Source organism: Cavia porcellus, unplaced genomic scaffold (assembly GCF_034190915.1).
Source record: "Cavia porcellus strain 051 isolate PalLab524CR breed Dunkin Hartley unplaced genomic scaffold, mCavPor4.1 scaffold_12, whole genome shotgun sequence".
NCBI classification, from domain to species: Eukaryota; Metazoa; Chordata; class Mammalia; order Rodentia; family Caviidae; genus Cavia; species Cavia porcellus.
This window is the reverse complement of record NW_026947495.1, coordinates 24,674,220-24,699,884: the sequence shown is the minus strand read 5'-3', so window position 1 is coordinate 24,699,884 and position 25,665 is coordinate 24,674,220. Positions and strand designations below refer to the sequence as shown.

Here is a 25,665-nt window from a genome sequence, read left to right as displayed (position 1 = left end):
TATATCCACAATCCCAGATCGGGTCTCTTTGTTCACCTGGCCAACACTTGATTTTTCCTTTCTAGCACATCCCCATTCCCAATTCCTCTTGCCTTTTCTGCCATGACCAATAGTTCATATGAATTACATAGATAAACTTGGTCAAGGAACAGCTTGAGCTGCTGTAGCTGCTTCTTTCAAGGGCCATCTATTTCCTTTTGTCACTTACAGACCATAAAACAGCTATATGACTTAAAGAACAGGTCTCTGATTAGAAAAAGGCCATCAGGACAATGTAAGTCACTTCCTTTATTGTTTACAACCTGTTAATTCCACCACAGGCATCCTGTGACTTCTATTAGTCAATATATCAGCTGGAACAGACATCTGGAAAAGTGGAACAGGACAGAAAAAATCAGAACTGTGTGTGCCCAAAGTATCCAACACAGCAGCTTGTTATTATGAGGATATTCTCTGATTTTAGTTCAGGGAAACTGACCAAGCACTATCCAGGACTTCATCAGGTGCTATATACTTTTCTTACATTTGCAAATTGAACATGTCGACCTTCTCCTCTGCAGTGATGATCCTATGTCTTAGCAGAATATCCTTATTTTCTGAAAAGTTCCAGGCTTTCCTTTAGATCAGTGGTTTTCAAACTGCAGCGTCTTCAGAATCACACAGAGGGCTTTTGTTACAATTCAGATTGCTGTACCAGACCTCCAGTTCTTATTGAGTAGATGTGAGGCCTAAAAATCTAAGTTTCTAGCAAACTTCCTGGGTGATACTGATGTTGTTTATTTGGTGACTATACTGTGAGAACCGTTGCCTAGAAGAAAGCAGACATAATTATTTTACCAAAACATTGCTTCCAAAGTAAATTCCTCAACACAGACTCAGATTTAGTCTCCAATATTATGGGACAAGTTTTCCAATTTTTATGTAACAGTTTAAACATTAAGTTCTAACCACAGAACACATTGAGTTTAAAAGCTTTGGCATGATAGAAAGCAAAATTATGACACTGAGACAGAAATAAGTAGACATTTCAATGAAGATATTAAAAGGCCTGCAGCTTTTCCAATGATGATGATATATACGAAGTTTTGTCCCTACAGAGCTTAGTCCATATGATTACAGGGATGATCTGGAACAGATCCATTTGGATAAAATTTATTTTATTTTACTAGCTAATACAGTTTCATGCTTCAAGAAAATAAAAAAATACATAAAGATATGCTCTGAAATGTTTCCACTCCCTCCCCCCATCAAGTTTGTTCCCCACAGATAACTATTTGTGTTAATTTCACAGTGGCCATCTTATAGGAGTGCTCCCTTTTACATATAAGCATATATGAGCATTCTCTTTCCCTTCTTTTACTCATTTAAAGTTTAATGCAGTGAAGACACTGTTACATACTTTGCTTTCCTTACTACAAGGCCTTCAGATTTCTATTTGTCTCTATAGACAATCTCCACATTCTTCTTTTAATCAGACAGTACTATGTTGTATGACTTTTAGGATTATTTAAACCACCTCTTGTTACTAGGCCTTGCTAATTAAGCCTTGCTTATTACTAGCTTTTACTAGGCTTTTTCAAAGTGTTGCTATTATGCCTTTCAGGAATGTTTTAAAGCTTTCCTTTTTGAGTTTTGCACATTTCCTTCTCAGCAACATGATATTGGTTGCATGTTGTTCTTTTTCTTGCTCTGAGTAAAATTTTAGATGTAATATCTGTCACATTTTTCTATTGCTTATTAAACCATGTATTTTATCTGGTAATATTAGCTAATATTCTCAATTTGCTCTTACAAGTTAGAATTTTTTGATAGTATGGTAATGTTTTTTGTTTCTCTAAAAGCCTCTCAGAATTTAGTATTCCATATTATGATTATATTTAATTAGATGTAAGACTACAAATAATAGATTCCTAATACAGTATGTGAAGTGAGACACCAATTCTTTAAAATGTTTAAAAGAAAATGAAAGACTTGAGCTGCTATTGATTCAAAATAGCAGTGATTAAGAGTATGACTCTGATTTATGAATCATAAAATTTGGTAAATAACACAAAATATAATTTGTTATTTAAATTAGGGAGTAATTATCTATCATTTTAAAAGAAAGACAATAGTTTAGTTCAGAAAAAGTATAAAGCTAATAATTTCTAATACTAAATGTGAATTCTATAAAGTAAAAATTTTATTGAATATGTAAAATATTGCAAGTTCTAGCATCATAGAAATTCAATAATCAGAAGCACAGTTGATTAGCAATTTTAGATGTTATACTTGTGAATTTTCCTACTATCTCAGTACTGACATAAAAAAATACTAATAGTAAAAACTACCCACTTTTGAGAGCTGTTAGAGTGTGAACACCTTCAAATTGAAGACTACCCAAGAATAATAAGGCTAAACAGAACTTTAGGTAGGTACTTTGAAAGATCACACAGAATGTAGAATGGTAACTTTAAAAATTAATCATTTAACAAAATCTATTAAGTGATGGCTAGTACTGAATACCGATCAAAAAATTCTGGAAATACAATAGAATTAATTCAATTATATGCATTATTTTACTTTCTTTTGCAGGATGACATCACGTATTATGATGTTAAAACAGGTTAAAACTGAGAAGTGTTCAAAATTCAAATTGTTATAGTTGTAAATGTCAGTGAGTTACTTAAGTTACTTAAAATAGTGAAAGAGAGCAAGAATCCATTAAGTTCAAAAGCTTTTAGTATTAAGTTAAACATACATTTACATACTTGAGAATCTAACAAATAATGTAGGTCAAGGTTAACATTTTATGGGGAAAATTTTCCAACATATAAATATAGCCTGTCATCAAGTACCATATGCATGAGTTTCTGAGAATATGGTAGGCTAAACAACTATGATAACTGTGAGAAATGGTGTAAAATATACTGTTTTAAAATCTTACAAGAACTGAAGATATGACAAGAGAGTATACAAATTTCAGAGCCTCAGTAAGAGATGTGTACAGAAGGCAGTGTAGAGACACAGAGTTGGAAAATACAAAAACCAAATAGGAAAAATTTGATACAGTGTGAGGCTCCAACTTCCATGTAATTGAAGTTCCAGAAATAGCAGAAATGGAGACTTGATAGAAGCAATGTAATAAAAGACAATTGTCGAGAATATTGCCCAATCCACAGACTTAAGTATACTAAATCCCAGGGAACATAAAAAAAAGAAAAACACCTTAAAAGTCAGAAGAGATAAAAGATGAATCATCACCTGTATTATTTACTTTTCTCTCATTGCTGAGACAAAATTCCTAAAGCCAAAACTAAGGGAGGAAAGGTTTATTTAGCTCACAAATTAAGGAGGTTTTAATCCACAATCAGCTGGCTCCACGGTAGGGTTGCATGGTGAAGGATAGCTGTTCAAGGAGGCAGAAAACAGCAAAGCAACAAGAGCAAAAAGAAGGTGGCAGCAAACCTCTGTTGCTGCCATATAGTGTATGCAGGCTATTCATCTTAGGGTGAGTGTAGCAGTTTCACCATCCCTGTGCTCTTCTCTTGTACAAAATGAGGACCTTGGCACCCTGCTGAGTTGAGCTGGACACATTGTAACTCTGTTTCTTGAGGTGAAGGCATGAAAAGAAGAGGTTTAACAAGCTGTCTTTGATAAACCCATTCCCCCATGATTGCATAGGGCTTTGGGGGGACATCTAGATGCAAACCATGACATTCCACACCTGGACCCCCAAAGACTCATGCATTTTGTCTACCTGCAAGAGTTGCCAAAGTCTTACTAGTTTCAGCATTTCTGAAAAGTACAAGTCCCAAATGTCTTCTGAGACTTAAGGCAAATTTTTAACATATTAAAAGTTAGACTTTCCATCATTCAGTGGAACAAGGTAAACGTTTTCATCCCAAAAGTTACAAACAGGGATACAAAGCATTGGGACCAAAGAAAGTAAAGCAGGGTAAACATTAATTCTTACAGCTCCAAGGTCAACATTAAGTCCTTTAGCACTCAAGGCAATTTGTGGCAAGTTGTGAACTCCAGAGGATTTTCATGGCTCTACCCCTTCTGGTTGTTGTAGCTCCCATGGCTTCTCTTTGGGGCCTGCTCTGCTTCCTCCTTGCAAGTTTTCTCTGATCATCTACATTCCTGGTTTTTCCAAACTTTTGCAATCTCCCCTGCACCTTTGTCTTCACCCTCACAGTTTCACATATTGCCCACTAAGGAGCACCCTGCTTTGCTTCCCAGGCATTCTGAAATTGGGGTGAAAGTCTTAACTCCAGAACTCTTTAATTCTGCGTGCACCTAAAACCAGCACCACATGGATGATTCCAAGATCTGCTGCCAACTGGAACAGTAGCCAAGCTTCCCTCTCTCTTGGCTGTAGGGGGTGAGTACTTAGATCACTGAGCACTTTGACTTAAATTCAGAGGAAGAAATTCTCTATGCTGCTGCCATTCTGGAACATATTTCTCTGTGGCTTTCTTCTCAAAGTCTTTCACTTTTGCAGTTTTGAGGCTGTGAAGGATAGCGTCCTGGTGCTTCTTGTGATGCCCTCAGGGCATCTTTTGTATTCTTTTGTTTCTTCTCAACAATCAAGATTTCTTCTGCTCTATCTTTGCAGTCCATAGCTTTACTAGAGCTTTCTGTCTGACCAAACTCACAATGTTTTAAATCATTCTGCTGGGCTCTTTGCTCTTGAATCCCAACATAAATCTGGCAGAAGTCTCCAACAATAGCCATGCCACTGCCTCAGCATTCAACTGCCTTGAAATTTCTTCTGCTAGTTTATTCAGTCCACCTCCCTTAATCTAAGCCTCAGGTAAACTCTCTGGACATGAGCAAAATGCAGATAAACTTACTGCCAAGCCATAGCATACATTGTCTTGAGTCCAACAACCAATGCAGTCCTTCTTCCTGGTAGAAACTTTCAAAGCCTTGTCTTCACATCTCCTGAGTTCTGACCAGAATCTCCCACACAGGACAGCCTAAGGCATTCCAGCACTATTTTTTCAGATATCTTTAAATCTGTTCAAACTCCTCCTACAAACCATTTCCAAAGGCTCCTGAATCACATGGTCAGATACAGTCCCAGCAATGATACCACTCCTGGTATCAAATTCTATGTTAGTTACTTTTTTCTTGTCACTAAGACAAAATACTCAATGCCCAAAATTGAGGAAGGAAAAGTTTACTTAGCTCACATATTTTGGAGATTTCAGTCTGTAATCAGCTGGCTCCAAAGCAGCATGGCATGGTGAAAGGCAACAGTTTGAGGTGACAGAAGACAGCAAAGAAACAAAAGCAAAGAAAGAGGGAGCAAGAGGCTTTGGGAGGGGACATCTGACACAAACCATAACATCAAAGAAGCTATTAGTAGCCTGACGTGATCTGTTACAGCAAACATGGAAGCCAGAAAACCACATCCTCAAGAAGAAAATATCCAAGTTAGAATTGAATATTTAGTGAAATCATCTTTTAAAGTGTGAGGGGAAAAGAAAGTGGTACTGATTTATTGTTTTCTGACATTCACCACATGCAGTGAAGACTATAAGGATGATTTGAAGAAGTGTACAGGCCAAATATTTCAGATTTTATGAACTCGGATGTCAATGAATATTAGTATGACTTGTATGATTTTTCAAGTCTTAGTTTGTTTTTGTAACTTGCCACCTCTTACTAGGAAAATCAGCTCCCTTAATATCTGAAATTCCTTGACTTGATAAATGATTACCATGTTATTCAGAGGTAGACAACACCGTGAATTTGGTGCAGTAAGACAGAAACCCTACTCTGCAGAAGAAATATGTCCTAACTCCTTGTCCTCCAGAAATAAACTTGCATGTCACAAAGACTGCTGTTTTATAATACAGAAAACAAAAGCACTGTGCATACATTCCATGGGCAAATATTATCCTTTGGAAGTCATCTTCCAGGTTCTATTTTTAATAACTTCGCAGAATATCTTGCTATGTTAGGATATTTTTCTATGATCATCCTAATTGTTATTCAATGTACTTAAAACACCATTTCTTTTGCTGTTTTAATTATATATCTAGAAAGTCCAACTAAGAAGGCAATAAATCAGTATGAATTTTGCATTGTTTGTGTTTGCTTCATTTCTTCTTGTAGGAAGCTTTTTAAAAAAGAAAATAACATTTTCCATAAAACCTTGTGTCTGAGGCTTTCTTTTATTTTTATTTATTATTATTGTTTTTTATTCCAAAGAGGGTAAAACCAAGCAAAATAAAACCAATCATAACAAACCAGTGTGAGTGATACAGGACTTCAAAACAATACAAAATCAACAATAGCTACCATAGCTTTGCACTGTCTTCAAAATACCTGCAGATATCTTCAGAAACAGTAAAAAGCAAACAGAACAGAATAGAACAGAACCAATAAAAACAAAACAATGAATGCAACAAGGATTTCAAAATAAGACAACAGTAAATCTATAATGGCTACCACAATATATCCTGTTATCCTTGAAATAACTGCTCATGCCATCAGATATAACAAAATCAAACAAAACAAAACAGAACAAAATCCAACCCAACAAAACAATGAAAATGATACATAACTTCAAAACAAGATGACAGGGAGCCAACAATGGCTACCACCTTCAGAAGGAGATCCTCTATAGATGCCACACTGCATGCTGCTTTCCTCCAAATAGACAATCAGACCACTGGTCCTAGACTTACAAGGTCAGTGAAACACCAGAACACCACAAGCATCAAATTACACTTAACCTCAATAGCTATCATTACAGCCTGTGTTTCTCCAGATCAGCTGGTCAGTTTGGGGGGGAGCAGTTGACTCTTTTGCTGGAAGGGGCTAGGCTCTGGCTGTTCCCCCACTGGCGGCAGCTTGTACATTGTGCTGTTTCACAGTGGTGGCTTGCTTCTTGGAGAATCCTTGTTCTCTCCCCCTGCAGTCCACAAGTGGCCTGAGATCTTATTTTTTACAGTCATTCATCATAATTACTTATGAGCAGAGCAGTTTAATATGCCCATGATACAGTGGCTAAGACCCCAACACTTTCTTCAAGGGAAATAACATAATCTGAAAACTACCTTCAAAGGAAGGAGACTTTTATAGCTACAGAGACTTCCATTTTGCTGAGCACCCTGACTGACATTGTTGCTGAGGTGAACTTCTACATAGTTGAATGGGGTGAAAAATTTGAAGTTTGAGTGAATATGTGGGAACAAAAAGAGAAGAGCCAGAGGGCATCAAGATATAGACTGAGAAATAAAAACAAGAACAAAACATCTTGGTAAAACATATCTATTATTTTAAAGCAAAGGAACAAAACACCTTGGTAAAACATCTATTATTTTAAAACAAAGGGCCTTAATCTTTTATGTGCCCCTATAGCCATTTGGTAGTTTGCTGAAGTCTATAGGTCCCTCTAAATTCAGAAAATAAAGAAAACCACATAGAATTACAGAGGAAATATTATATTTAACACAGTTCTCAAAATGTAAGAAACAGGTTTGACATAATAAAATGTGGCTCATTATTAATACTGTAATGAAAAGAACTTGTCACTGGTTTAATAGCTAACAGAAATTTCAAAGTAGTAGTGAACAGAGCACCTCCTCCTCCACTCTGGAGACCTCAGGGGTCAATGGGATCATTGGTAGCACCTTCCTCTCCACCCTGGAGACCTTGGCAGTTGGTGGGATTAGGAGCACATACCCCTCCACCCCAGAGTCCTCAGGAGCAGGCAGGATCATCATCAGCCCATCTCCTTCTACCTAGAATACTTCTGCAGCTGGAAGGATCACCAGCAGCTCCTCTACTTCCACCCCAGAGACCATGAGGGCAGCAGGATTGTTGGTTGCAACTCCTTCTCTACTCTGGAAACCTCTAAATGGAGGGATCATTGGTCACTACACCTCTCACCCCAGAGACCTCAGCAGCCCATGAGCCATTAGTGACCCCAACCACCACCTGAAGAACTTCGGTATGCTGGTGGAAGCCTGAGGAATCTCTCACCCACACAAAGGACCTCAGTGGGTCTGTGACAGTGCAGTGAGTTTCTCCCTCAAATAGAGTACCTCAGTGTGTCAATAGGAGCAACAGTGAACCCTCTTTCCTAGTTGTAGGACTTTGGTGAGCCCAGCAAGAGTGTGGATGAGTCCTCCTTCCATACAGAGAACATTGGGTAGGTTGAGGAAAGCATTGCAAAGGCTCTCTCCAACCCAGAGGAACTTAAAAGGGCCTAGGCGATTCCCCAGTGATACAGTAGGGTCTCAGCTGAGGTGTACAATATATCCAGGTAAATCTGGAAGCCTGGAATAGCCTAAGTGAGCAGTAATAATAGGAACTAAGGGTTGATTTACATCACTACTCCTAGGCAAGTCAGCCTAGGGAAAACATAATACTCACTCAAAAGGTCCTGTAGGAGGAGTTCAGGAGATTGGCCCCTCCCATTCATTGTAGGACTCAGAAATTTGATAAACATTATCCATACAGTATGACTCTAAGACACAAATGATGATCAGCTGAGACTAGTGGGATCAAAAAGATGAAAATATTAACCTAAGAAGCGAAAATGACAAAACAGAAAGCAAAATGCAATCCCAAACATGTAGTCCATCAGGAACAAGTACAGGAGACACTGAAATAGAGGACTGTAGAAGTCATACACCTGAAATTTCAGAAGAGATAGCAAGTGTAATAAAGAAATAAATCCATGAGGGTATAGAGGAAATGAGATTAGAAATAATCTCTCAGGTGAAGAAAGAAATGACAACCTTAATAAAAGAATTGCTCAGCATAGCTAGAGAAGACATAAATAAAAAATATAGGAGCATAGGATAATGATGGAAACCTTGAATGAACAATTTAGGAAAGAAATAGAATGCATGAAACAAATTCAAAGAGATATGCAGGAAATAAAAAACTCTATTGAAAGCTGGAGAAACTGTTTGAATGAAGCTGAGGATGTACTTTTAGATCTCAAAGGCAGGATCACAACTAGTGATCAGAGAAGAAAAGAACTTTTAAAAATAACAAGTGAACATGAATTCAACAGCTTTAAGATGAAGCAAAGAGAGTCAATATAATATTAATAGGCATCAATGAAAATGCAGGAGTCAACACAAATGACATAATTACTTCTATTTGCAGAAGTAATAGCAGAAAATTTCCCAAACATGAGGAAAGAATCAGATATACAGATCAGTGAAACATATAGTATGCCAAAGGATTATTACCAAAATAAACCTACACCCAGGCATATAATAATCAAGATCCCAGGAATTCAGCATAAAAACAGAACACTAAGACCTGTTCGAGAAAAGACACAACTCACCTGTCAAGGAAATCCCATTAGAATCATGGCAGACTTTTTGGCATAAACCCTCAATTAAGACAAGCTTGGAGTGAAAGAAAACAACTTGCAACACAGATTTGATGCACTCTGCAAAATTTTCTTTCAAAATCGATGGAGAAATAAGATACTTCCATGACAAAGAACAACTGAAGAAATTCAGGTCTACCAAGCCAACCCTCGCAAGAAAATTTAAAGACATACTATAGGGAGACAAAAATGACTATAATCCCCAGAAAACAACAGAAAGAAACCACCAGACAGGGCAAACAATTAGACAAGGGGGAAAAGCGGGAAACCAACAACAGGAAAATAAAATGATAAAGTTAAGCCAGTACATATCAGTTATATTCATCAATGTATATGGCCTCAGTTCACCAATTAAAAATAATAGGTTGACAGGATGGATTAAGAAACAGGACCCGGGGCTGGAGATTTAGCTCAGCGGCATAAGCGCCTGCCTTGCAAGCAGGCAGTCATGAATTCGATCCTGGGTACCAATAAAAAGGAAAAAGACCAAAAAAAAAAAAAAAAAAAAAAAAAAAAAAAAAAGAAAAGAAAAAGAAACAGGACCCAACAATATGCTATATACAAGAAACACATCTGACTCAAAAGGAAACTCATAGACTAAAAGTCAAAGGATGGAAAACAATATTCCATTCAACAAGAATCCAGAGAAAAGCAGGGGTAGCTATTCTGTTTGCAGACAATATTAACTTCAAACCAAAAATTATCAAAAGAGATAAAGAAGATCACTGCATATTTGTCAGGGGAAAATTCAAGAGGAAAGATAACAATCATAAACATATATGCACCAAATACAGGAGCACCCAACTATATAAGACAAATACCACTAATAGATATGAAAAAACAAATACACAATAACACAATTGTAACAGATTAATACCCCATTGTCACCAAAAAATAGATCATCCAGACAAAAAGTTGGTAAATAAATAACAGAATTGAACCAAACCTGTGAATAAATGAACTTAGTAGACGTTTACAGAGTGTTCCACCCAACAACAACACAATATACATTTTTCTCAGCTGCATATGGGACATTCTCTAAAATAGACCATATAATTGGAACTTAAGGGCAAAAGAAAGTTTAGAACCTACATAAGCACATGGAAATTCAATAATAATAATCTCTTGAACAACCAATGTGTTACAGATGAAATTAAAGAAGTTAAACAATACCTAAAATTCAATGAAAAAGCAAATACAACTTACTGAAACTTGTGGGATGCAATGAAAGCAGTGCTAAGAGACAAATATATAACAATGAAATGCCACATCAGAAAAACAGAATGAGCAAAAATAAACTAATGTTACTCCTCAAGCTTCTAGAAAAAGTAGAGCAAGTCAAGCCCAAAGTCTGTATAAGGGAGGAAATTATGAATCTCAGAGCAGAAATTAACACACTGGAGACTAAAAAACAATACAAAGAATCAATGAATTGAAGAGTTAGTTCTTTGGAAGATTACAATTGACAAACCCTTAGCCAACCTTATTTAAAAAGACCCAAATCTGCAAAATTAGGACTGAAAAGGGCAAAATCAAAACAGACCCTGCAGAAATCCAAAAAATCATCTGTACTTATTTTGAAAATTTGCATTCTAATAATGGAAAACACAAAAGAAATGGATAGATTCCAAGGTACATATGAATTACCAGAGCTGAATCAAGAAGCTACAAAAATCTTAAATAACCCAATACCAATCAATGGAATTGAAGATGTAATTAAAAATCTATCAACAAAGAAAAGCCCAGGCCCTGACAAATTCACTGTTGAATTCTAAAGAAACTTAGAGAAGACCCAACACCACTACTGCTTAAGCTCTTTAATAAAATTGAAAGGGAAGCAATATTTCCAAATGCATTCCTGGAAGCAAGCATTCCTCTAATACCCTACAAAGAAAAAGAATTATAGGGCAATCTTCCTAAAGAACACTGATGCAAAAATCTTCAATAAGATACTGGCAAACAGAGTGCAGCAAATCATCAAGAAGGTTGTACACCATGATCAAGTGGGATTCATAGGGAATCATCCCAGGGATGCAGGGATGGTTCAACATATGTAAATCCATAAATGTAATACATCATATATTATGGTTTATGTTGGTGGCCGCTAGGCCTCATGTGACTATATTATGTATCTGTGATTGGTTTATTGTATAGTGTTTAGACTGATGGTGTCAGTGCTACACCCACATAGGGGTGGAGGCAGGATGTAATGTAATGTAATGGCAGGAAGAAGGTGTGTCTTGCTCTTTTGCCGGTTTCTGCCTTGCTGTTTGCAGCTGCCATGAACTGCGGTTCTGCTGTGCAACCCTGCCATGGAGCCAACTGAGTATGGACTGAAACCTCCAAAAACTGTAAGAAATAAACCTTTCCTTTCCCAACTTTGGGCTTCAGTTATTTTGTCTCCACAATGAGTAAAAAAGTAACTAAGATACCACATTAACAAAGCCAAGGATAAAAATCACATGATCATCTCAATAGATAGAAAAAGCTTTTGACAAAGTCCAGCACCTGTTCATGATAAAAACCTTACAGAAAATTGGAATAGATGATGTTTATCTCAATCTGATAAAGCTATCTATGAAAAACCAACAGCCAATGTCATACTAAATCCACAAACACTGAAAGCTTTTACTCTATAATCAGGAACAAGATAAGGATGTCCACTGCCTTCACTGTTATTCAACATAGTCCTGGAAACCTTAGTTGGAGTAATTAGACAAGAGAAAGAAATAAAAAGAATAAAGATAGAAAAGGAAGAAGTTAAAATATCATTATTTGCAGATGGCATGATACTCTACTTAGAAAACCCCAAAAACTCCATCAAAAGACTTCTAGATTTAATAAGCAAATTCAGTAACATATCTGGTTACAAAGCTAACACTCAAAAATCAAAAGCATTCCTGTACACAAACAACAAACTCACTGAGAGAGAAATCATAGAAATAACACTTTTCTTGATAGCATCCAAAAAAGTGAAATACTTAGGAATCAACCTAACAAAGAATATAAAAGACCTCTATGCTGAAAACTATAGAATTCTAAAAAAGGAGACTGAAGAGGATGTCAGAAAATTGAAAGATATCTATCCCTTGCTCTTGGTTAGGAAGAATCAACATTGTGAAAATGGCCATACTCCCAAAAGTGTTATACAGATTTAACATAATCCTGATCAAAATACCAGTAATATGCTTTAAAAATCTAGAGAAAACATTCCTAAAATTTATTTGGAAACATCCCTGACTTGAAGTTATACTACAAAGCAACAGTAGTAAAATGAACATGGTATCGGAATCAAAACAGAGCCGAAGATCAATGGAATAGATTAGAAGATATAACCACAACTACAAACACACTCAACCACCTTATCTTTGATAAAGGAACCAAACAGATTCACTGGAAGAATGACAGTCTCTTTAATAAATGGTGCTGGAAAAACTGGCTCTCCATTTGCCAAAAACTAAAGCTAGACCCATGTCTATCACCATGTACTAAATTAAAATCTAAATGGGTCAAAGATCTGAATATTAAAACAGAAACACTAAATCTATTGGAAGACAAATTGGGTAGAAACCTTGAAGACATAGGGGTAGGTAGAGAATTCATTAAAAGGACTCAAACTGCACGGGAAATACTTCCCAGAATCAATAATTAGGACTACCTCTTATTAAAAAGTTTTTGTAAGTCAAAAAAAATCTCCAGCATAGTGAAAAGAAAACCCACAAACTGGGAAAAGATCTTAGTGAACTCCCCCTCAGACAAAGGACTTTTGTCTAAAATATATAAAGAATTTAAAAAAATCAGACCCCCAAAATTCAAAGACCCATTCCAAAAATGGGCATCTGAGATGAATACACACTTCTCAGAGGTAGAAATACAAATGGCAAATAAATACATGAAAAAATGTTCATCATCATTGGTTATTAGGGAAATGCAAATTAAAACCACACTGAGATACCATCTCACTCCTGAAAGAATGGCCAGGATCAAGAAAACCAACAACAACAAATGCTGGAGAGGCTGTGGGGAAAAAGGAACTCTCCTACACTGTTGGTGGGAGTGTAGATTGGTACAACCTTTGTGGAGGTCAGTCTGGAGATTTCTCAAAAAGCTGGGATTGGAAGTCCCATTTGCTCCCGCTATTCCACTAGTAGGCATCTTCCCAGAAGAACTGAAAGCATCATACCAAAGTGATATATGTGCACCTATGTTTATAGCAGCGCAATTTGTAATTGCTAGATCATGGAAACAACCCAAATGTCCATCAACCGAGGAATGGATAAAAAAGCTGTGGTACTTCTACATAATGGAGCACTACTCAGCTATAAAGAAGGATCACATTGAGGTATTTATCAATAAATGGCCGCATCTTGAAACCATACTCATAAATGAACTAAATCAAACTCGCATCTGTGAACTCCGAATAGTTTCCCTAGTGTAGGAAATGAATCAAATATATAAAAGTATGCGATAACCATGATTCCCCATTATATGGCCTTGAAGCCTTATAAAATTCTCACTCATTACTTGGAATGGCTTTATTCTGGGATGTTTGATATTATGGCTGGTGATGCAATGAACAGCCACTTTGAAGAAAATAAGACATAATAACAGCTAGTGCTGATTTAATAACATCTTGTCTTAAAGCCGTACAAAACTATGGATCTTCTGTCTCCATTGATTTTATTATGTTGTAACTTGCTGGACTTTATCGTATGTGGTAGTATAAACAAAATTGCTATAGGCAAAGAGATAATATTGAAACCATTGATCATTTTTTTTCTGTTAGCTGGTTCTAAATACTCTACAATGCTTTCATCCACTTGAATGGTGTTACACAGTCTTGATATATTTGATGCTATAGCATATGAAGTTATATTCAAATATTTCAAAGAAAAAGACACCATGGTAACTACTATTAAGTCGGGTTATTTGGTGGTGAAGCACTAGGTTGCTGAAAGTGTTATGCTTTAACCTGTATTGTTATGTTGTTATGCCCCCTTTTATCTTATCTTCTCCCTTATTCATTAAAAAATCATTTAATTTTTTAAAAAAAATATGTCAACCAATAAAAAATGCTCCTGGGTTCTGTAGGGAAAAAGAAACCCTTTACAACTGTTGGTTAGAGAGTAGATTAGTATAAACACTGTGGAAATCAGTGTGGAGATTCCTCAAAAAATTAGGATTAGAGGTCCCGTTCAACCCAGGTATTCCCCTTCTGTGTATCTTCCCAGAATGATTGAAAAACATCACACCACAGTGACATATGTGAAACCATAAGGTTCAAAATATACAATAGTCACTGTGAAATGGAAGGAAACTGTTTAATAAAAAGAAGAAACTAAGATAGGACAAAAGAGAAAGGATAGAAGGGAAAAGAAAAAAAAGTGCAAGTTAGTTATACCATTAGTATCACTTAGTTCACTGAATAGGAAAGGTTGTGCTAATATTGATTGAAGTAATTTTTATGCCCATATTTTGTACTTGAGTGACTAAAGATAATGTTGTGTAATTTATTAACAATTGTTACTTTTTCATTATTTTGTTGTGAAAATTTGTTTTACCTTTTCTTCTTAATATTAATAAATAAAGTAATAATAATAAAAAAAATAAATTGCGAAGCCATCATAATAAATATTGCAATTTCTCACTTATACAATTGTACCTTTATTTAAATTGGTATATAAGTATCCTTGAAGCAATATCTAATTCTGTCTACAAACACTGATATTAAGGAGTTTTCAAATTTTATAAAAGTTATATCATTTTTCAGGAACATTCATATGCAGATTAGGCAAATCTTGTCTGATTGGCTGACAGACAGATAGATCCCCTCATTTTTAAATTAACTGCTGGAGTGGAATTTATTTTATCCACTTGTCTGAATCTCTTCATGCAAATGATACAGTATACAAGTTTAACATAACACAACAAGGAAATTTGTTTAGCTTTTGTGTTTATTATGATGTGGAAAAACAGCAATCATCACTGTAACCATCACCTTATTGGATCTGCAGCTTTACATTAGGTCAGACACACAAATGTCTATAGACACATGTTAAAATATGTAAGTTTTCCTGAACTCATAATTCTCAAGATAGTAAGCTAATCTGCTTACATACTATAGAGAATGTAAAAAGAGAGATGTCAATTAACATATACAAGCCACTAAGAACTGGCATTTCTTTCCTATTTATTTGAATGCAAAATTTATGGAGTCACCAAAACTAAACTTCTATTTCTTGTTCAGAACTCTAAGTTAGCAACCTCGTTTGTTCTAGACAATAGCCAAACCAGGTAGTACCTTGCACTGTGAATTATAGCTATGAATTTATATAATTATGTGTTAGTTATACTTTGACTACCTTCTGCAACTGTGTGATACAAATTTCAGATCTGGTTCTTAAATGTAGCATAGCTGAGGAAGAATAAAGTTCAATGTCTTCTTTTAATACATTTTTCAACTTTCAACAGGTTACAAGTTTTTTGAAACCGTTTCTCTTTATCTGTAAAAATTAAATTGTATTTATTTGGAGTCTTATTTTCTGTAGATTAAACTTTCATTTTCTATGTGCACTTCCTGATTTTTTTGTAATTCCTTTGGGTCCATCTAGATATGTGAGTACAGAACAATCCATGTAAGACATGACTGTTCTATTCCAAGTACCAATTTCTGGTAGGAAACACTATACTTCTGTATTTTTATTCTATGAAAGCAAGAAAAGTGATTTATGTAGAAAATTTAGGGCTGTCCCAAGGAAACTGTTTGGCTCTCTGTCAGTTTATGCAGATAAGAAATTAATTTCAGAATATCCATTGAGATTTTGCCATTATTTTTACTGTGACATAATTTCGCCTATAGTAAATCTAAAGTTATATTGTATGAAATTCATTTCACATTATATATGCCCAATAAATATTTTGATTTCTAGAAAAAAAATTTATTTGGAAACACAAGAGACCTAGAATAGCAAAGGCAATCCTGGGCAACAAAAGCAAGGTAGCAGGCATCTCAATCCCTGATTTGAAATTATAATACAAAGCTACAGTGAGAAAAACAGCATAGTTCTGGCAAAACAAAAAAACAAACAAACAAAAAAAACCCCCAAAAACCCCAAAACCCAGTCATGAAGATCAATGGAACAGATTAGAAGATGCAAACACAGCTACGAAGACAATCAGCTACCTTATCTTTGACAAAGAGGTTAAGCATGTTCACTGGAAGAAGGATAGCCTCTTTAATAAATGGTCCTAGAAAAGTTGGATTTCCACAGGTTGAAGACTGAAACAAGACCCATGTCTATCACCATGCACTAAACTATAGTTAAAACAGATCAAAAATCTAAACATTAAAAAAGAAAAACTAAATCTACTGGAAGACAAGGTAGGTAGAAATCTTGAAGACATAGGGGTAGGCAAAGAGTTCATGAACAAAATGCAAATTGCATGGGAAGTACTTCAAAGATTCAACAACTGGGATCTCACCTTCTTAAAAAGTTTTTGCACTTCCAAAGAAATCACCAACAGAGTGAAAAGAAAATCCAAAAAAATTTAGCCAACTGTCCTTCAGACAAAAGATTTATATCAAGAACATTCAAAGAATTGAAAAACATCAGGCCTCCCAAATTCAAAGACTAAATCCAAAAATGGGCATCTGAAATGAATGTACACTTCTCAGATGAAGAAATACAGAAGGCAAATGTATACATGAAGAAATGTTTAACATCACTGGTCATTCGAGTAAAGCAAATTAAAGCAACATTGAGATTCCATCTCACTCCAGAAAGAATGGCTGCCATCAAGAAATCTGTGGATCTCGCCAAATGTTGGTGAGGCTGCGGAGAGAAAGGAACACTGCTCCACTGTTGGTGGGAGTGTAGACTGGTGTGGCCACTGTGGAAATCAGTATGCAAATTCTTCAAAAAACTAGTGTTGGAAGCCCCATTTAATCTAGCAATACCCCTCCTGGGTATTTTCCCAGAAAAATTGAAAATGTCATGTCACAGCGATATATGTGCATTCATTTTTCATAGCAGCACAATTTGTAATAGCTAAATCCTGGAAACAACCAAAATGCCCATCTACCGCAGAATGGATAAAAAAGATGTGGTATTTTTATACAATGGAATATCACTCAGCTATAAAAAGGGTAATCTTGAGGCTTTTATAGGTAAATGGAGGCAACTTAAGACTATACTCATGTGAAATAAATCAGACTCACATTTGTAAATATTATATTGGCTCCCTAGTATAAAAATTAATAATAATAATAAACTGAAAAAGCTATAAGATCCAAAATGTATAAGAGATATTGTAATAATGAAAGAGAGAGAACGTGCTCAAAAGGAAAGAAAAATTGGGATAGTGGAAAGGAGAAATGGAAGAAAGGAAAAGATTGCATGTATGTAGAAGACACATATAACTGTATACATGTATATGTGTGCAAGATTAGTAACTATACTACTAGTTATTAGCTTATCAAAAAGAATAGTTTGTGCTGTCATTTTGTGACTGTTTGATCTTTTAAAAAATTTATTCAAAGAAAGATTAAACAGAAAATAGATAGAAATAATACACACATTCAGAGAAAAAATAAACAGTAAGAAATCACTAGTTGATGTTTACATAATGTCCTTTTACAAATAGTTGTTCGGAATACAAAAGTGGAACATATAAAGTGGGAATTCAGATAGCGAGATTGCAAACAGTTCTGTTCTACTATTCAACAAAAACTTAGTAATATGGTTATCAATCCTGTACACTTAAACATACATGCAGTTATCCATGTTTCATCATTTTTTATGCTAGGGTCTTGTAACCTGAACAACTACTACTAAAATAACAATATGCAGCATATTAACTAGTGTTGATTTCTTACATTTTTAAAAGTTCTGCATTGTTTCTATCCTTTTTTCTGTTTTCCTTTTTAAAAATAAAATAAAAAGATACTAGTTGATCATAGAAAATGTATTCTGGATAAAGACTATGTATAAAAGGAACCTACGATTTCTATCGCTGGCAGAATCTCAGGGAGAGCTGACACTGGTGCATACATTAATATTAATAGTATTTTTGCCCAACCAATGTCACAGACTCTATATTAAGGACTTCTGCTCTAGGATGTAATGTAACTTCTTTCCCTATGTAAATCTCTAGCAAGGATTTCCTTGGGATGCAGTGCTTCCATGTGAGTGGATTCTCTTTGGGGACATTAATGACAAGGAGGCAGGGTGAGGGTTTAGGCAGCTCTCAGTGCCTGGGCATTTACCAAGGGCTTGGTCATCAGGGCCACTGGTCAGCTAGAGGCAGAGGCATGGCACTTTCTTGTCATCTTGTCCACACATAATTCAGGAGGTCTGGAAGAACACAAGATACACATCTGCTTACAAAAGAAATCTTAAAAACTAGGAAATAAGTAGATTGAATATTTTCCCTAAAGAACATTAAGAGCCTTGATTAGGAAGGCTGAAGGGTTTTTGTGATTCCTCCCACCTCCTCATATCTCTGCAGCACTTTTAACTTTGGAAACATTTTTCCATCAATAATCTAACTTGTTTTTACAGCCATCCTGAGATTGGCAGTGCAGTTATTCTTCTTCTATTTCTTCTAAAATATATATATATATATATATATATATATATATATATATATATTTAAAGCACAAATCTACCAGAATCAGAGCAAAAATTCAAGATGGAACATGTAATGATATTTCTGAGAGCATAACTATTTTTCCATCCACAAAAAATGTCAATGAAATATCTCACAGATAAATAACCTTGTGTTGCTGCTTAAAAAGAGGAAATGTACTACTATGTGCTTATTAAAGGAAAATATATTTTAGGTTGAAATTTTCCACAACAATTTACAAAATAATTGTATGTCTATCAAGAATTCAAGCAATATGGAATGGTTGCGGCAAATACTTTAAAACTTTCCCCTTTAATAAAATTAAGTCAGAGAAACTGTATCTGATAGAACCCAATAAAACAAAAATAACAAAAGTTAACATAGACAATTTAGTATAAAGCATTATCAACTAGGTTTAAAATTGTTAAGCAGGTAAGTGAAATGGTAAGAAGATAAGGAAGCAGGAGTCTACACGTTAAGACCTGTGGGAAAAATCCAGACTGAACTGTTTTTCGTAAATACAGTTTCATTAGAACACAATCAATTTTTTGGCTTACATATTATTGATTGCAATTTGGGTGTTATAACAAAGCCTAAACTACATGCTATTTAGTCCTTTGCTGGAAAGATTTCCACTGGTCAGTATTAAGGCATCACAGAAGCAATAACTGTAGAATGGGGTGAGCAGAGACCCGGAATTAGAAGTATTGAAATTTATGAGTTTGGAAGATTCAGGTGCGTTTGTGCTGTCTAGCTGCTAGCAATGTTTCTCAAGGAAGGAATACCTCTATTGGTGTGAAAGTTGTGAACCAGACTTCTTTGAATGTGTGAGAAAAGGAGGCTGAGCAGGCTTGCTGAAGACCCCTTACTTTTGACTTCAATTCCTGGTGGGAATAGGACTTAAAAATAGGGTTAAAAGAAAAGAAAAAAGTGTGATAGAGTAGTAATGGGGAGAGGGTAGTCCCACATAAGGAATATTTCACAGGCAAAATGCAAGTATAAGCCCTCAAACTCTGCTCACAGCCCCGATAGATTAAACCATGGTTTCAGGGCATGGCCCTTAGGCATGAGTAGTTTTTAAAGCACTCAAAGTGATTCCAACATTCAATCAAGGCTGAGTGTGTGAAGCCTTAACATGTATTTACTTAAGTTTGTCAGCTTCTGTTCTTTCTGCCTTACACATAGACTCTTGCACCTTGGAGAGAGTCCATTGTTTTTGGGCAGAGGGAGCTGCTTCTGCGTCTGGTGGGTAGGGGGCAATGAGTGGCAGAGAAGCAGTGGACATATCCCTTAGAGGACAGACTTGGATATGACTTTCTGGGTGTCAAGGTTGGGCAGCTCTCCCTAAACTACTTGGTAAGAATGGCAAGGATCCATCTCCGGTGCCTCCAGACTGATCAAGTCCCTTAACCCAGCTGCTTTCACTGAATGAGATCACTTTCAGAGTGGTCACACTGTGTAGTGAAATTTAAGCCAAACCTCCTGCAGGAAGAAAACTCCCATACAGAAGGGTGACAACCCTAGTTAGCACTGAGCGAGGACCCAAGGACGTGGATATGATGAGCAGCACAGGCTGGGATCTGCAGAACACAATGGGAGATGAACTGAAAAAGTAAGCTTGATTCTTCTTTCAAATTCTTCCCACAACAAAGTAGTGCATGTTCATTGTACGGTTTTTGAAGAATACTGAGAAGCATGAAGTAGAAAATTATTGCCCATTATTCCACTACCCAGATATGATTACCAGTAGAATTTGAGAGTAATCTGCTTGAGCTTTTAAAGTATTCATGAAATATAATATAAATATAGCAAAATTTGCATCAGACTGGTTGTACAATTCGTGTTTTTTTTAAAAACCTCGAGCATTGCCATTGGTAGCACTATTTTTGATGGCTTGTGGAATTCCATCACTTTATCGCATAGCTTAATCATTTCTCTATTTGTAGAAACTTGAATTTTAATTTTTCATTATCATAACTAATATTATAATGAACAATCTTCCAGGGAAGTCTTGAACAGCATATCTGATTATTTTTCAGTTTTTAAAAAAGTGTTAATCTGTGGGCTTTTATTCCTTTTGCCTGGAATACTTCTCTTCTCTCCATACTCTTTACCTAGTTAACCTCTATGTATTCCTTTAATATGGGGTTAGAATGTCAGGTATTCCAAGGAGGCCTTCTTGGCACCAAACTAGGTTTGGTTTGTCATTGAAAATCTATGATAGCAACTTGCAGTTTTCTTCCACAGCATTAGCACATCTTTTCTTTCTGTTAAGCCCCAAACTTTGAATAGTGGTGTGCCCATAGTAGATATTCAAGAGTTTGCTAATTGAATTCATACACACATACCTCCTTCGAGGTTGGGTTTTCAAATATCTTCTTGTCTTTCAGAGACCAGAAGACTGATTTAGCTCTGGCTCACTTATAGTCCTAAGACTTCCATGCACAGATTGCCAGTAGAGAAGCCAAGATCAAGGCCTGATCATTGCAAATGTTGGTTGACTGACTGTGCTGCCAGGTAGCCACTGTTAACTTTATCAACCCAGGCCAGTTGGCAAAGAAAACCTTGGTATCTCAGAAGATAGAATTATCTTTGCTAAAGAAAATGTTCATATTTGTCTATGCATCTGTCTTGGTTACTTTTCTCTTGTTCCTGGGACAAAATACCTGGCACCCAAAATGAAGGAAGGAAAGGGTTATTTTAGCTCACTGTTTGTGGAGGTTTCAGTCCATAACCAGCTGACTCCAAGGCAGGGTGGCATGGCTGAGGGGTAACACTTCAAGGCAGCAGCCAGAAAAAGCACCAGGAACAAAATGGAGGTGAACCAGCTTCTTCTCCTCCCTTATATTGCAAGCAGGCTCCCCACTGCTGAGGCTGGTATAGCACCCACACCACCTCTGTGCCCTCCTCTTTACAGACTAATGACATTTACAAAGTAGGGATCCTGGCTCCCTGCTGAGTCTCTTAGTTAAATTTCTAAACTTTTCAAGTTGACACAATATATAAACCATAACAGCATCTACTTATGCATTATTCTATCTGTCTGTCAACATCTGTCCACCTATCCATCCCTGCATTCATCCACTCATCTATCTTTCAATGCATCCTATATAGATTGTGCGTATATAAGCATGTATATATTATTCCTTCATTCAAAAATATTGCCTATTATGTGCCAAGGACTATTCAAGATTCATTAAAAATTGTGGATAAATCTCTTTCTTGGTGGAGCTTTGGTTTAATTTATTATGTGGCGCTATCAATGCTACCAATTTAGAAAATATCTACAGAGAAAAGGATATGGTTCCTACTCTCAAGGAACTTACCATCTACTGAGAATTTATAGCACTCACCAAAATAGCCATGCCACTAGTGAAAGTGACATGAGAGCTGAAAAGTAAGAATTGCGGAAGAGCATAATATCACTTCTGTCTTCTATGAGTCCTGAAGGAGCTCCTATGTGTACAGTTTCAGCTCCAGGTCCAGTGGTGGGAACATCACTCACGTTGATCCATATCCCACACTTTAGTTGATTGGTCTAATGAAGAAACCTGAGCCTATTAGGTCAGTCTGTTTCCTTCTTGGAACTATTTAAAACAAAAACTGGGAAGTCCTGTTTTAAATGGCAAATTTAAAAGAGTAGTAGGCAGCCTTGTTTTTTGCTATGTTTAGGAAATGGGCTGCAGCAAGAGAGAGGCAGCTTACATGAAGAAAGATCCAGAAGACAAGAACTCAGGACCTTTGTTCCATGGTTCTAAGTGTTCCTGCAGCCCAGCCATGAGTGTTTCTGTTCTCCTTTCATTGGTTAAGCCTACTTAATGTTCTAATAGCCAATATTTAACAGCTGAAATTTGTTGGTTGGAGTTGCACCCTACCAAAAGAATCCTTTTCACAATAGAAGGCTTTCCAAAGATCATGACCTGTTTGCTGCAATTTAAAGATTAAATGAGACCTAAATGCTTTAAATTTTGGCTTTTGCTTCAACTCCATGCTGAAAAAAAAAAAAGAAAAGTTAAATCACATTTCAATGACTATATTGTACTTCAAAAAACCTGAAATAACATTTTCCCCAGTAAAACTAAAATATTAAAATGTGAAAATAATATAGAAATGGTTAATGTTTTCCTTTATGCCACTATAGTCTAACTCTCCAGAAATAATGCCTATTAACAATTTGGGATAATCATCTAATATGCAGTATTCTATAATTGGCTTTTTCCCCTCAATATTGACTTTTAAGAATGTTTTTAGTTAAAAATGCTTTTGATTAAAATGCTTTTATTTTAAAAACTTACTATTTAAAAATTTTTGGGGGGTATAATTTAAAATTTACAGTAGTTTATAAAATTAAAAGTAGAAGAAAAATCTACTTAGCCTCATCTTCTCCTACATGCTTTATTATTTGTTTTCTTTTTGTGTCATTTCAAGGCAAGCTGTGACATTATGATCCTTTACCTCTAACTTCTTTTGGAGACAAAGAATTTTGGTGATTTTTACTGTTAAGTTCATAGTGATATAATAATTTCCCTTAACCCATTATCTGTATTCCAGTTTTGTCAGTTGTCCTAATAACCTTTGTAGCATTCTTCCCTCCAGTACAGAATTCCATGTGAGGTTAGGTATTGTATTTAGTTGTCATGACTCCACAGTTTACTTTAAACTGGAAGTTTTTGTTAGCCTTCTTTTGTGTTTTATGATACAACATTTTTTAAAATAGAAATTTTCTCATTTTGTGTTCATCTGATATTTCTTAGTGGTGAAATTGATTATATTACACATTCTCTGCCAGTATATTGCACGACTGATGCAATACTCTTTTTAGGGGATCATATTTGGTGACAGAGTGTAGCTTATCTGTAGGAAAATGCAAGATTATATACCAATACAACTAGCAAATTTAGGACTTAGAATATTTCCATCAGTTCAGGCAGTTTTACTGCTCTCAGTAAGTGTCCACTCCCACTTCCTCATCGTAAGGTAGCCACTTTTCTTGCTTGTTTTTCCTTCTATCACTTAACAATGGAAATACTTCTGAGATACATATAAGTCATTTTTTTATCATTATATGGGCATTGTGGAGTGTACATGCAGAAACCTAGATGACTTAGGTCAGTCACTAGATGTGTTGTTCTTAGTGTAGTCAAGACATAGCAAACACAAGGTGGATGAGGCTGTTCATGTAACAGAAATACTGTCTTGTAATAAGAGTTTAAATTTAGTAGAAATGCACTAAATGGCAATAAAAAGTCTAATACATACCTAAACTAGTAACATGGTCATGTATTGTCATCAAGGGTTATATGCCTATTGCTTATTATAGTACGATTGTCAGTGCAGTAAGATTGCTTATATCAGCATCACTACACACATGTCAGGAATGTGTTGCACCATGAGATGTTAAAGGGAACCACATCACTGGGTGATAGGGATTTTTCAGCTGTTATAACCTTACAGCATCACTCTTGTTGGTGCAATCCATTGTTGACTGGAATGTTGCTATGTGGCACATGATTGTATTAGTTTTTCATGTTCTTGGATTTCATTTAAATGGAATCATAGAGCTGGTACTCTTTTATGTTTTATCTCTTTCATTTATGCTAATCTTTTTGAAATTCTTCCATGTTGTCGCAAATATCCAAATTCCATCCTTTTCCCCTGTAGTTGTTTAGTATTCCATTGTATGAAACACTGATAGACTTAGTCAGGTTTTGGTTATTATAAATGAAATTGTTATGATGAAACTTTATAAGGCTTCTTTGCAGTTATATATTTTTAATTATCTGGGTAAATTAGCATAGAGTACTATTGTTAGGCCATAGAAAAAGCTCATGTTTAAATTTTTTTAGAGAGTGCTAAATAGTTTTCCAAAGTGCCTTATTATTTTACACATATAATAGCTGTTTATGAGGATTCCAAAGACTCTACATCTCACCAGAGTTTGCAGTTGCCAGTCTTTTGATTTTAGTACATCCTGGTGATAATATAGTAGTATCTCTATGTGGTTTTCATTTGCATTCCAGTGATTATTTTAAAGCATTTCCCATGAGCTTTTTAGTACCTTTTGATATCTTCTTTTTAAAAGTAGTTTCTCAAATCTTTTCATTATTGTTTTTGTTGAGCAGTTTAGCTTTTATTTATTTATTTTTAGTGATTTCTAGGAGTTCTCTACATATTTTAGATACCAGTTGTACTAAATAAATTTATAGGAAGTATTTTCTTCTAGCCTGTGGCTTACTTTTTAATGTCTTAATGTCTTTTAATGAACAAAAGGTTTTTGGTTTGACCAAATCCTATTTATTATTATTATTATTATTATTATTATTATTATTATTGGGACTGGGAGTAGAACTCAGAAACTCACACTTGCCAAGCAGGCACTGTGCTCCAGAGCTGTATCCCTGACCCCTTAGTTTCTAAAAACAATATCAGGTTTCATCTTTTACATAACCATTTCAAACTATTTGTTCATGTGGTGACAGATAAGTGTCAAGATGCCATCATGTGTGGGGTATGGGACTCTGGCTCTCAGTACTGTGTGACTATGAATGTCTCTGCTCACAGGTCTGACCCAGCTTTTCAGGCTGTTGTGTCCACACACTCAGTAAATGTCACATTGAGAGAACTGGTGGCCATGGAGAACTAGTTCTATGTTTAAAGTTTGTGCAGATTCCAATCTCCCGTGCCAG

The 25,665-nt window shown here is 35.7% G+C and overlaps 1 long non-coding RNA gene across 1 annotated transcript in view; it reads right to left on the bottom strand.

Annotated features, from left to right (window-relative positions):
* Positions 1-515: 515 nt before the first annotated feature.
* Positions 516-25,665, bottom strand: part of LOC134478199 (uncharacterized) — a 99,626-nt gene continuing 74,476 nt past the window's right edge. The window contains exons 3-4 of the long non-coding RNA XR_010050684.1: positions 18,618-18,705; positions 516-808 (exon numbers count right to left, since the gene is read on the bottom strand). This is a non-coding gene — a long non-coding RNA (uncharacterized LOC134478199). The remainder of the gene's footprint in view (positions 809-18,617; positions 18,706-25,665) is intronic.